The sequence below is a fragment of the Apium graveolens genome, chromosome 3 (assembly GCF_009905375.1).
Source record: "Apium graveolens cultivar Ventura chromosome 3, ASM990537v1, whole genome shotgun sequence".
Classification (NCBI taxonomy): Eukaryota; Viridiplantae; Streptophyta; class Magnoliopsida; order Apiales; family Apiaceae; genus Apium; species Apium graveolens.
The window spans coordinates 286,838,906-286,852,218 of NC_133649.1; the positions used below are offsets into that span (position 1 = coordinate 286,838,906).

Consider the following 13,313-nt stretch of genomic DNA (forward strand, 5'->3'; position numbering starts at 1 on the left):
ACAAATTTATTATAAAACTCAATAGCCATTCCCCAATAGTCACCCCATCTACTTTTTTTGTATTTATAGAATTTTGTCATTATATTTGAGATTAGTTGGTCTTTAAACATTTTAGTAAGAAAAAAAAGCACGGAATAGATAGTCATGGAACATGTTGAACGTGTATGGCAATTCCCTGCTCAAGATTGGATCAAGATAAATGTTCACAGTGAGTTCCTTCAGAATGCTCCTGAAGGTCAGAATAGAAATGGCATTGGCGTTGTTGTGAGAGATTTAAATGGCCTTCTTATTCGATTAACATATGGCACCATTTCAGGCCTAACTAATCTGAATAGTGCTTTATGGGCTGTTTTGATTAGAATGCGTAGAGCATTTCAAGACCAGTATGAACGTGTTATGATTGATACTGATAATATCCAGGCTTACCGTGAATGCAAGTACTACAAAGAGGATGGATTAACACCACATACTAGGAGCACTTTCATATTTATCCTTTCACGTCTTAATGATCCTAACATTCATTATGAAATTAATTTGATACATCCGCAGAGGAACTCTGTTGCAAGACGTTTGTCATCTATTGGTAGAAAAAATCTCTACGATTTGCAGACATTGGACCGACCTATTGACAGTATTCAAGAATCGCTTAATATGGATTTAGGTATTGGCCCTCCACAAGCCCGATTTCAAGATGTTGAAAGTAATGACCTTGAACCTGTTCAAGATGGTCAGGTTGTGAATTTCTAAGCATGTTTAATTGTTTGTGTTTGTTCCTGTTAATTATGTATATGTACTGAATCCATATGTAAATATTTTAAAATAATGTACAGTTTGCTTTTATATATCAATGTAAATAATTATTGTACTTCGTAAATATGTAAATGTGTAAATATGTTTGATTTGATGTTACATGCATTGTCCATTCCTAAATTTTTCGATTACCTACAATATTGTATTTTCTTACTGATATGTTTATCAATTAAAGTCATGATTATGTTTATTCCCACAAGGCAAAAATATTTTGGCAATTTTTTTTATTACTACAAGTCATAATGATGTAGTAGTACTTTCCAATAATCCAAGTTACTACCATTTAATCTTTACGCATTTCTGAAGTTACAACTCTTTAAAGAATCACAAAGTATAGTAGAAAGTGAAAAGTTTTTCTTCACATTCAATGCAGTTAACTCAAGTAATTGTAATACATAAAACATTTTATATATCTACAAAGTGAACAACTCCAAGTTTGCCCGCCTTTACATATATAATAGTTGCATTTAGCAGTTTAATTTTATTTAGACCTTATCATAATCACTTATCATTCTAATTGTGCTTCATTACCAAATTACTATCATCACTACATCATGCCAAACTTTAACATTTTCAGCATTGATACTGATATTATGGATATATTGTTTGCATTCATAATACACGATCTTGATAGCTTTCACATGTTTGGAAAGTTGTTGATGGCCTATTTCACTAAAGCGAGCCGGATCCAAGTTAAAGAGATGTGGCAGAAGCTCAACTGCGATGCTCTATACCAGTACCATAGTCATTATCTAGAAGTTAGATGTGACCAATTCCATGGCTTTATTCGTTTTTCCATTTCTCTTGAAGTTGAGCAAGCACTAGTACAGACTGGACTTTTAGCATCGGTAAAAATAGCACTAAGGCATCAATCAAATGGCAAAGTAAGTGTGGGGGATGCTATATATATGGACCTACAACGTCGGTTAAACAAGCGACACACAAACATTAATTGTTTCGGTTAAGCGAGACACGTCATAGGGTCATCAACCGATGTTGTAGGTTGACTTACCACAATAATGTTCAAGATTTTTTTTAGAAGGTTCACTTTCGAATTTTTTATTAAATTATTCATATTTTTTTTTCACAGAAATAATCTCTCTTGATTAGATCACGTCATAATTACACATAAAAAATGAATAAATTTCGCAAGTAATATTGAAAATCCAAAAATTAAACTTTCCGAATGAAGCCTGTTATTTACGATATATTAATCTTTCCTAATGAAAAATGTTAGGATAACCCAAACTTTATCCCAAAAAATTACTAAATGGACATATGCCATTAATTGATTGGTCACCTTGATATTAATAATATTATGAAATTTTTCATGTATAAATATTCGCTCACAATTCACAAATCAAAACATGTCATTTGGTATTTGGAAAAATATTTGGGTTGCAAGGCACCACTGATTAAAAACGTTACTAGTTAAACTTATATTTAAGATTTATAACCAATACTAAAATGTATAAAAAAAATAGTATATGTATGTGTTGAGTGGCATTTGTGACACTTTATAATGTTCTAAAAAGCTTTGAATTGATGTATTTGTACTCAAGTTGTTAAGTGTTTTAATGTGTTTTCTAGTGTTTTTGTGTTTCAGGAATTATCTAGGTAATCGGGTGAATTAGCATTGTTTTGGTGCTAATTTGGTGTCTAGGTGGTGTTGGAATAAAAGCTCGTGGAAAGCCGGCTCGAAGCAGCAAGGAAAAAGATGAAATCTGAGTTTTTCCCAGAAGGACGGCGCGCTCGCACGGTGATAGCGCGCGCCCGCGCCAGGATTCCAGAAAGGCAGAGAATCCTAATTCTAATTCGATTCTAAGTGGGGAGACTTCCAGATTGCAAAGGGCTCCTATATATATTCAAATAAGAACGTTTTCATAGAGAGACGTATGAGAGACATACCAGAGTGCAAGGAGAGCCGCAAGAAGACCGTCTTAGCACGATTCAACGAAGGCGAAGAAGATCTTGTTTTTACTTGTGAATCTTTGTTTTAAGTTGTATTTGGATGCTAGTTTTCTTACTTGTGAACCTTTACTCTTGTTTGTACATGGTTTTATTTATTCGTTATAAAGATTACGTTTGTTATACCATGATTTCATCGGAACCCACGTTGATGATGAGTCCGATTATGGGCTAATCGTTATCGTGGGGTTCTAGCAGATTTATTTATGAATTTCTTTAGTTAAATTGTTTCGATGCCTTATTATGTGGTGATTGATTGATATCCTAATATTGGTTGTGCGTATTCGTCTTATGAGCGTCGCAAACTTATAAGATAGTGTGTTAATTCTTAGTGAAGCAACAGTGAATTTAAGGATTTAGAACTTGACATGCTAGCATAGATTCATGTGTTATTGTTATGCATGATTCGTAGGTAATTTTACCCATCTTACTTGCCCTATGTAATCAAGATACATAACTTGTGCTTAAACCGTTATGTTGTAAAATTCTATAGACATATAGGGTCTCAATATAATTGGTGTCTATTCAACTTCTATCTCTTTTGTGGATGTCTGGTAGTATGGTACTCGTGCAATAAAAGTTGGCGTTTATCAGTTTCGTGTTGCTGATTAGTGTCATCACCATTGCATGCTAAGGTTGAGAACAATAAGGCTATTGAATGAAGTATTTAATGAAGTTAGAATCTCATGTTTATCATATATAGTAATTTAATTAATCTTAATTTCGTAGTTATAATAGTTAGCGTAATTCTTAGTTATAAATAACCTCAATTTGTTATCGGCTTAGCATTGAATAATAACCATACATTCTTGCTTAAGTGCATGAATTAATTAGTTAACCAATACAGTCTCTGTGGGAACGAACTAGAAAAGATTCTATACTACTTGCGAACTCGTATACTTGCGTGTAATATTAGCGCGTGTTTAGCGACTAACAAATTTTTAGGGCCGCTGCCGGGGACTGAAGTGTTAACTTATAATTTATGTGCTTTCCATCAGTGGTCGTTAAAGTTCATTGACTCGGACATTATTACTTATCTATTTTCTTGTCTTATTTCAGGAACTCTAGTGAGGGTGTATGCATACGCGTTCGCGTACTCGTAAGAGAACACTGGATAAAGTCGAGGAAAAACTTGTGGTAGTTCGTAAGGAAGTTTTTGAGGAAGAAAAGAACGTAGAAGAAGAAGAAGAGGAGAAAGTTGAATAACCAACTTTAGAATAGATGGGTGATCAAGCGGAAAATCTGAAGGCTTTGATGGACTATTCTCAGCCTAAGATTAATGACATGTAGTCAAGCATCATCAGACCAGCCATCAGGGCTAACACTTTTGAGATCAAGTCAAGCATGATTCGGATGATACAGAACTCAGTTCAGTTTGGGGGTTCTCCTACTGAAGGCCCCATCATGCACATCATGGATTTTATCGAGATCTGCGATACCTTCAAGTTTAATGATGTGACTGAAGATGCTATCAAGCTACGCCTCTTCCCATTCTCTCTAAGAGACAAAGCTAAGTGCTGGTTACACTCTCTACCGGCAGGGTCTATCACCACTTAGGAGGATCTTGCTCAAAAATTTCTCATTAAATTCTTCCCTATGGCGAAGACTGCTGCAATCAGGAATGCTCTTACTCAGTTTGCTCAGCAAACTGGAGAATCTCTGTGTGAGGCTTGGTATCGATATGAGGAGATGCTAAGGAAGTGCCCACACCATGGCATGCCTGATTGGATGATTATTAATTATTTCTACAATGGATTGAGTGCTACTTATAGACCCATGCTTGATGCAGCATCAGGAGGAGCCTTGTGGGCTAAGAGCTACGATGAAGCTTATGAACTTATTGAACTGATGGCTGCTAATGAGTACCAGACTCCTTCTCAGAGGCTGACTCAAGGAAAATTCGTCGGAATTCTGGAGTTGGACGCAGCAACTGCTATCGCTGCCCAACTTAAGGCTTTTACGATGAAGGTGGACACTTTGGCTAATTATGGAGTTAATCAAATCGCTAGTGTCTGTGAGCTTTGTGCTGGTGCCCACGAGACTGATCAGTGCACAATTTCTAATGAATCAGCTCAGTTCGTGAGTAACTTCCAGTGATTGCAGCAACCAGTGCCAGCCACTTATCATCCCAACAACCACAATTATCCTAATTTCAGTTGGAGCAACACTCAGAATACGGTTCAACAGCCTTATCAGCAGTATCCAGCTAAGCAGTGTAACCCCACTGGTTTTCAGCAACCGCAATATTCACTAAGACAACAACTCCAGCTGTAACAAGCCAATGAAAAATCTGAATTAGAGGAGTTGAAGCTTATGTGCAAGAGTCAAGACATTTCTATCAAGACCTTGGAAAATCAAATTGGGTAAATTACCAATGCCTTACTAAATCGTCAGCCTGGTACACAACCTAGTGACACTGAAGTTCCAGGAAAGAGGGAAGCTAAAGAGCAGGTAAAGGCAATCACTTTGAGGTCTGGAAAGGTTGCGACCCGAACAAACTCAAGTGTTGACTGAAGAAGCTGAGGCTGAGAAAGAAGTAGAGCAGCAGGAAGTAGAAGTGGAACCAAGGAGGACTACTATTGAGCACACTCCTCCTGAGGGTAATACAGGGGAGAAACAGATCTATCCTCCACCGTATTTTCCCAAGCGGCTGCAGAAGAAAAAGTGGGACAAGCAATTTGAGAAGTTTCTGGATGTGTTCAAGAAACTTCATATCAACATACCTTTCGCTGAGGCTCTTGAGCAGATGCCTAGTTATGCAAAATTTATGAAAGGTATTCTCTCTCGGAAGGTGAAGCTTGATGACTTAGAGACAGTCACTCTCACGGAGGAATGCAGTGCAGTGCTGCAACAGAAGTTGCCTCCGAAGCTTAAGGATCCAGGAAGCTTCACTATTCCGTGTACTATTGGAAAAATGTCTTTTGACAGATGCTTATGTGACTTGGGAGCTAGCATCAATCTGATGCCTTTGTCAATTTTCAAGCAGTTGGACTTACCTGATCCCAAACCGACTAATATGACCTTGTAGTTGGCCGACCATTCTATTACATATCCGTGAGGTATTGTGGAGGACGTCTTGGTCAAGGTTGATAAACTCATCTTTCCTGCTGATTTCGTAATTCTTGATTTCGAGGGGATAAGAAGATTCCCATAATCTTGGGAAGAACCTTCTTGGCAACTGGCCGAACCTTGATAAACGTGTAGAAGGGTGAGCTCACAATGCGAGTTCTGGATCAGGATGTTACTTTTAATGTTTTTAATGCTATGAAATATCCTACTGATAATGAGGAGTGCTTAAAAGTGGAGTTGGTCGATTCGGAGGTCACATCGGAACTTGATCAATTGCTAAGATCCGATGCCTTAGAAAAAGCCTTCTTGGGGAATTTGGATAGTGAATATGATGAAGGTGAAGAACAATTTTAGTATTTGAATGATTCTCCTTGAAAGAGGAAGATAGATATTCCTTTTGAATCTCCTGGAATGGAGGAATTGAACAAAGCTCCTAAACATCTCAAGCCATCTATTGAAGAAGCTCCCACTCTTGAGCTTAAGCCTTTACCTGAGCATTTGAGGTATGCATTTTTAGGTGATCCATCTACTCTTCCTGTGGAGCGTGCTCGTCTATTGTGGGGTATTCTTCAGGGTGATTACATTGATTTGGGGATGGTGATTTATCAGGGGATTCTGAGATTCTTGGGAGGAGGTACAATAGGTGCTATTCCGTATGAGTCCGTTATGACGAAATTGTGCGTGGCAGTTGGTGTTCATTGGCCTGCACATGAGCAGCTTCAGCTTCCCAGTGCTCCTATTGACAGTTCTACGCTGCACAACATGGTTGAGTAGGGAGGAGGTAAGCCCGATCCTAAGGGGCTTGAATACATGTTTGATCATCTGCCAGGAGGTGTGCCCCGTGATTAGATGTATGCTGGTGGTACACAGCAAGCAAGTAGAGCAGCGAGGAGAGCTCAGTTAGGAGAGGAGGCTGGTTCATCGCAGCAGTAGCAGCAGCAGGAGGCAGCAGGAGTAGATATTGGAGCTAGTTTGAGCTCGACGCAGTACAGGCGTCTAGCTAGGAGGATGGATGCGATGCACGACATCCATAGTCGATTCGCACATGATCTCACCCACACACTTGGGACAGCTTTTCAGAGCCACCGGAGTTGATATCTAGTGGCCATTTTTTGGTGAGGATTCCGTGTATCCACCTCCGGACACACCTGACACTCCACCCGTTAAGGGTGAGGATTCTGATTCTGATTAGGTATGCTAATTCCTTACTATTACCTTCACCGAGGATAGTGAATATTTTAAGTTTGGGGGTAGTAGTTGAATGAATATGTTTTTGTGTGAGTCTCATATAGTTGCATGTTCATGATAGTTTAGTGCATATAGTTTGCATATTTTGCCATATAGTTTTTTTTTTATTTATTTTTCTTAGTTTTATGTTATTTTGTTCATATAGTTTTCATGCATTTGCATTATAACAGGATCCCTTAGATAATTTTTCCGATTGACTTGTGATATTGATGTTAGTGTAGTGATGTCGTGTTTAGAGATGTTAAGTCGTATTAAGTTGATTTGCATGCTAGAGACACTTGTATTTCACTAAGTCTTATAGGTTGCTAGAGTGCTAGATCAGAATCATGGTTTGTTGTTTGGTCGAGGTTTAATCACTTGTTTATATTTAGAATTTAGGATATTCTCTTAATAATAAAAGACATGGATATTTAAAAATTGGAGGAAATTGGAGTTCATAGCCAGTTGTGTGGCTAGGTGTCAAATTGCTAGTAGCCGGCTCATATTTATATGAGTAATCTAGGGTTGAATGAGATGGAGCGAAACACACTCATTCAGAAATTCGTTGAAAAATAAAGAAAAAAAAGGAAAAAAAAAAAGAAAAGAACAAGTGTTATGTATAATTGATCACGAGTGGGCTTTTTAGTACTCGAGTTATTAAGTTCTTAGGGGACTTTGTGCCTAATGACCTAAGGCTTTTATTGTCTGAGATCCACTAACCTAACACTCACTACATGGGTACTATTGTATAAGTCTTTTGTGGATCTCACTCAATGCACGATCAAATAAGCATACTTGTGTTGTTGTGAATAAAAGCAAGAATCCATGTTAAACTCCGATATAGAATTGAAGGTTTATAAGTTATTTTGAGTCTAGTTTTTATTCTATTTATAAACTTGCGATTGTCATGATAAGTAGTGAGTCATGATTGTTGATCTAGTTGCGATAGTATATCTGTAAGCATTTGCACACACGCACGTCTCTAGTTTGTAAGTTAATTTGTATGATTTAATTGATCTTTATGCGAGTAGCTGCATTTGTTGATATGTTGCTTGTTGAGTGGTTGAGTTATTCTGTTGCGATCGTTGCATTCATATTAGTTGCATTCATGCATTTTTATTCTCTTGTTCTTTGAGTCTGTTTATGCTTGAGGACAAGCATCGATTCAAGTTTGGGGGTATGTTGAGTGGCATTTATGACACTTTATAATGCTCTAATAAGCTTTGAATTGATGCATTTGTACTCAAGTTATTAAGTGTTTTAATGTGCTTTCTAGTGTTTTTGTGTTTCAGGCATTATCTAGGTAATCAGGTGAATTAGCATTGTTTTGGTGCTAATTTGGTGTCAAGGTGGTGTTGGAATAAAAGCTCGTGGAAATCTGCCTCGAAGCAGCAAGGAAAAAGATGAAATCTGAGTTTTTCCCAGAAAGACGGCGCGCCCGCGCTGTGATACCGCGCGGCCGCGCCAGGATTCTAGAAAGGTGGCGAGGTCGCGCGGTATCACATAGCGCAAATATATATTCAAATAAGTGGGGAGACTTCCAGATTCCAAAGGGCTGCTATATATATTCAAATAAGAACGTTTTCATTGAGAGACGTACGAGAGACATACCAGAGCGCAAGGAGAGCCGTAAGAAGAGCGTTTTAGCACGATTCAACTGTAACGTCTGGGAAATTTACGTCTGTATTATATCATGTTTATAATAAATTATGTGTGTTAATGAGTCATTTATGTGTAATTAACTGTCAAATCCTAATTGCAATGTGTTACGTGCATTCTGTGTCGTCCCGGTATTTTTTTAGATATTTTTTAGATATTTTATTTTGCATTCATAGCTTTCATTTCAAAAGTTTTACGACCCGAATCATGATTTTATAGCTGATATTTCAAATAAAATAATGGGCCTTATTTTTCATCAAACGGCTTTTACCATAGCGTTATTCCGAACATCTAGGTATTTTACAAATTTTTTTTGTTTCGCGAAAAATGACTTTTCCGGGCCCCATTGGGTGTTAAAAACCCCACAAAAATCACATTTTTATTTTTATAAAATTATAGGACTTTCATTTATACCATTGCTTTGTATTTTGCATTATTCACAATTTTTGGGAAATTTTGGCATATATATTGTATATATAAAATATTTATAAATTAAATTTTAATACTCAAAAATTATAAAATTAGGGGCTTATAATTTTAAAAAGTGTAGAATTAGGGCCTTAATTTTAATTAGGAGTATTAATTTTACTAATATAAATAGCCTAATTTTTTATTTAATTATTATTAATTAAGTAATTAAAAATCAGAAAATTAGAAATTTCTCTCAAGCACCGGGTCGGGTTTTGAATTTGGGTTAAGCAATCCAACACGGATTTTCATTTGATTTCTGCACCAAATCAAGCAGTTTGAGTACTCAAATCACAGGTTTCAATCTGTTCTTTCTGTTTCTTCCATCAATTTCAAGTTTTGAGTTGTTATTTTTGATTTTCAATTTCTAGGGTTTATGCCCGATTTGGTACTTTTTGATTCTGGGGTTATTTGTTGAAATTGATGTTATGAATAGCTTTGTCTGATGATTTCTAACTGATTTCTGTTAATTAATTTTACTGACGATTACTTGAATTGATAGTTCCATATCTAGGGTTTATAGTCAATTTTGATTTGTACGTTTTTGATTTAGAGAAAGCTGAGGTATATATGGTGTTAGGGCTTTGATTATGTGTTTAACAAGCTTTGATTTAAGCTATTATCATCGAAGTTTCATGTACAAACGAAGAATATCGATACTTCACCGGAGATGAAGTCGGTTTGATCTGAGAAGGTGACCTGAGGGTTATTCCGTGATGTTGTTGCCAGAATTAGATTGCCAAAATGATTTGGAATTGTTCCCAGCTTAAAAACGAACCAAAAGGTTCCATTTTTGGCCTGAAATTAGCTGGCCGGAAGTTACTCCGGTGGCCGGATTCTGGGCAAAGTCCGACATGTTCTTCACGACCCGGATTTTGACCCGTCCAGTTGACCCATGTTTGATCTATTTTGTCAGGGATTTCAGTTCTGACAAATGTTTTTGGAAATTATTTTTACTTTTTATTTAAATTTTAAAAAAATCAATTTTATTTATTTTATAAATTGATTAATTAATTATTTAATTAATTAATTTATATTATAAATGATTCTGAAATATTTTCTAAAAATCAGATTTAATTATTTTCTCAATTATTTATTATGTATTTATTATTTAATAATTATTTAAAAATGATCAATTATTTTAATAATTAATCAAATAATTTTCAAAAAAATATAATAAATTCATTTTAATTCCAATAATTATAGAAAAATCATTTTCAGTTCTGATTTTTCTTAAATAATTATTTAAAAATTATTTTAGGATTTAAAAATTAGTTATAATTATTTATATTGAATAATAAATTGAATTATATGTTTTTAATTGATATTAAATAGACCGTTAGTCCGATTCGAGCGAAACAAAAGCCCTTTGACTCAGAAAAATAAAATAGTTTCATTAAAAATAATATTAAAACCTAATTTCTTGTAGAAATTAGTTGACTTTGTTATTTGTTTGTTTATCAACCGAATCGCGTGCCGAGACGAGTCCGATAAATTCCGAAAAATAGGAAACGAGTCAGATAATGATCAGTTGAGCGATCAGCGAGTCGATTTTGATTCTAAAAATTATTTTAACTAAAAAATTATTATGGGTTATGTGCTTATATGTATTATGTGGTTAATCGAGTCTTACTTGTTAATATATAATATACGAGTCAGTCATAAGCGCATGGGTAGACAATAGGAACAATGTGAAGTCGGTTCAAGACGTAATTGAAGTACGAAATCACTAAACCAGATTATTTCTCTAACAAAAGCTAAGCCAGCAAGGCAGGTTGAGCCAGTGATAGACGAAGGTGATTTAATTGAAGTGAATCGCGCAGAACGCAAGTTTTTCCCCTATTCTAATTTCAGAATAGTGATATTTCTTCAGATTCATATCACGCTTGCACTCTTTTAATTCTTGTTCATAAACACTGATACACACTTGTTGTTCTCTTGTTCATATTTCATTTTGATTCTTGATTTCTCCTTTTCCTTTGAATTCCTTATTCATATTCCAATTATTACGCACACACATTGGTATATTTTAGTGATTAGAATATATCAAAGCATAGCGATTATTCCGGTTGCTACTTCATGGACTGGATAGTAATATTTTGGGGATTAAGTTTTACTTAATCCTAAGGACCGAGACATAACTGGATCCTTGTGATGGGTCGTAGTGCCTGGGTGCCTGACTGGATCTATATAAGGGGATAAAGATCTGCACTGTATCTTGGCTGATCAGCAGGGTATAGATGCAAACTTGTGTCCAGTTTAATTCATTTGTATTCGCAATGGTGGCTTCTTTTTATTCTAGCGGGTTATATTTTTGCAGATGTACCCAGATTACCGATTCATTTAAAGTGCTTTAACACTGTTTATATTTTGTGGACTTGTTGAGCAATTTTTGGCTCACCCTTTTTTGTTGTTATTCACCTTATTATTTTCATTTAAGAAGAAATATGAAACCCATCAGGACTCGAGTGGTAAAGAAGTGGGTCAAGCCTCGGGATCCTCTCATACCCAAGGTGTTGATCCCAATCCTGGAAGAAAGTTTTGAGTTGCCCGAACAGGTGGAGTGTAGATAATTAATGTGTGTGTTTCAATAAAAATGAAATTAGTTTAAAACTGGTTAGACAATGGTTTGTAATAAAGAGAGTTTATAAGATTTTGAATTTGGTTTGTAATAAAGTAGTTAGTGGTTCTTGTTTTCATACTTCAACCTAAAAAGATCTTGGTTAGTGTTAAAGGGGTTTAGATATATTTCATTATTATTGTTATTCAGATTGTACAGGTTTGGTGATTAGCTAGTAACCCCCAGACCTATACCTCGGGTCTGGAGGGCGTTACAGGTTTGGCATCAGAGTTGTAGGTTTGGTCCCTAAAAACAAGAACATTAGGATTAAAATAAGATAGGGAGATCACATAGGTAAGGAATAGTCAATTAGGAAGAGTAGTGTTAGAATTTAATTAAGATTAGGATATGAAGGTATTAGTTCTAGAAATGATTTAGTGACCTTTCTTCTTTCTTTGGTATATTATCGAATGGCATAATCAGGATATTCAGTTTTATCCGAGAGGACTGTGACAGGACCAGTTGCACTAGTGGTTCCACCAGTATCTGAGTATATGTTTCCACCTCTTCCACCTCCTCCACCATTGCCCCAGGAGCCAGCACCACCAGTGCCAGATTTGAATCATGATCCAATAGAGATGTTTGATCCACTGGAGTTCTTTGAGCCAATGCTTTTACCTCCACTTCCAGTAAAACATCAGTTTATGCCAGAGATTGAGCCAGAGTTTCCACCACCAGCAGTATTACCTCCTATTCAGGTGTATGCCACAGAGCCAGAGATATTTCAGATGGTTCCGATTGAAGGTATGAGTGAGCATGATGTGGAGTTACAGTTGGGATTACCACAACAGGGTGCTACAGGGATGCAGAGGGTTCCGTTGCAGGAGTCAGTAGGTCATGTTGCACAGTCATATATGGTACCGTATCATGATTACAGTGTTATGAGAGATGACGCTGAGTATTGGAGAGCCCAGTGTAGGGAGATTATGCACTTGTTTGATCAGAGAGACCGAGGACCGTTAGCCGCATTACAGCCAGATTATATGATAAGATAGAGGTTACAGTCTACTTTGATGAGTGCTACATGGGAGTTAGATGTTTTGACACATGACGGGCCGCGTTCTTTTGTGGAGTTTTATAGGATTTTCCGTTTAGCACAGACGTTGGTTCAGGTACTCAGAGATGAGTTGAGGCGTATACCGTCGGGGTTCTGAGATTTTAACTACTGGGGACTGACATAGTGGAGATGACAGATGTACATAGATGCGGCTAGTATAGTGTGTATGTGTATAATAGCAGCTTGACTTGTAGTAGTAATCTGACTAGTACAATAGCCAGGACCAGCAGAGCGAGACTTTTTGTACCAAGCACTAACACCTGAGGCTGGTGTCATATATATATATATATATATAATGAACTTTTTCAAATTTCTTTTATTTAAAATTCAGTCTTTACAGTTTTTCAGTAATTACCTTTACTTTATTGTTTTACAGCTTTTCGTATTTTAAATTCTGGAGAAAAAAAAGAAAAAAAACAATCATTTCAGTTAACT

The 13,313-nt window shown here is 36.2% G+C and overlaps 1 non-coding gene across 1 annotated transcript; it reads right to left on the reverse strand.

Annotated features, from left to right (window-relative positions):
* Positions 1 to 4,389: 4,389 nt before the first annotated feature.
* On the reverse strand, positions 4,390 to 4,496 carry LOC141716438 (small nucleolar RNA R71). The gene has a single exon (XR_012573148.1). It is a non-coding gene; the product is annotated as a small nucleolar RNA R71 (small nucleolar RNA).
* Between the last annotated feature and the right edge of the window lie 8,817 nt (positions 4,497 to 13,313).